A 1,185-nucleotide genomic window follows, 5' to 3' on the forward strand; every position below is an offset into this window, starting at 1 on the left:
TTAAAGTAATTGGTTCTAAAAATGAAATCAAAGAAATATAAACAAACAGAAGGAAGAGGAGAGATGCAAGAAGAACAGGGAGCCGCTAGAACAAAGCTTTAGTTTAGCCGTTTACAGCCTTCACACTTTAGTGTTCTAATAGTTAGAATAGTGGCTGCTGGAACTGGCCTGTAGTTTTCAATCGGTCAGTAACAGGTAATAACAGGTAGTAACAGGTACTAGCCGGTAGTAACAGGGGCCAGAACCAGCGGTCAGAGCCAGGGGACCAGAACCAGGGGACCAGAACCAGCGGTCAGAGCCAGGGGACCAGAACCAGGGGACCAGAATCAGGGGCCAGAGCCAGGTGGCCAAAAGCTGCTGTTTCCCAGTATTTGTCTCCCCCTGCTGGTCGCTGTCTGCAGCTGCAGGTTCGATTCACCAACAGGAACTGATGTTTTTACTGAGTGGGCAGGATCAGGGTGGAAAGGAACACCCCACCAGAACAGCATCAGAACCAGAACCAGGCTCTGAATGTCTCCCATCAGAACCAAAATCAGACCCATTGTGTCTGACAGCTCAGGATAAGCAGAACCAGAACAGCAGCCAGCTTTATAAACTCTCACTGCAAATCCCACAATGCCCTGCAGCGAGCCCCCCTCCCCCAGCCCGGTAGGGTCAGCTTTTGATGCTGGGAGGGGGGGATAATCTGTGAGGGGAGGGCGGAGCCTGATGAGTCTGAGTGAAAACCAATAATCCAGCAAACAGCAGCAGCTCAGACAGACAGAACTGGACCGTCTTCATCACCAGCATCATCTTCATCATTCTGACTGCTCAACACCTGCTCAGGTAAATCACTCCCCCCCTCCCTCCCCAGCCCCACCTGTCCTGGTTCCCCCTCTGGCTGTTAATGGTGCGGACCGGTTCCTCCTGATGCTGTAAACAGGTTCCATAAGGTTCTGACCTCCTAGACGGGTCGCTGCTGTTTGCTTTAACAGAAGTTCTGATAGATTCAGAGCAGCCTGTGGTTGGTGGTGATGATGATGATGACGAGCTGATGATGAAGTCACAGAGAGGATAAACAGACCCTGTCCCAGAATGACACTGAATAACTAGTCCAATCAGAGCCGGACCGGATCATATCTCTCCTATCCTGGCTTCTCTTCATTGGCTTCCTGTTAAATCCAGAATAGAATTTAAAATCCTCCT

This window comes from Cyprinodon variegatus, unplaced genomic scaffold (genome assembly GCF_000732505.1).
Source record: "Cyprinodon variegatus isolate N-32 unplaced genomic scaffold, C_variegatus-1.0 Scaffold1029, whole genome shotgun sequence".
Classification (NCBI taxonomy): domain Eukaryota; kingdom Metazoa; phylum Chordata; class Actinopteri; order Cyprinodontiformes; family Cyprinodontidae; genus Cyprinodon; species Cyprinodon variegatus.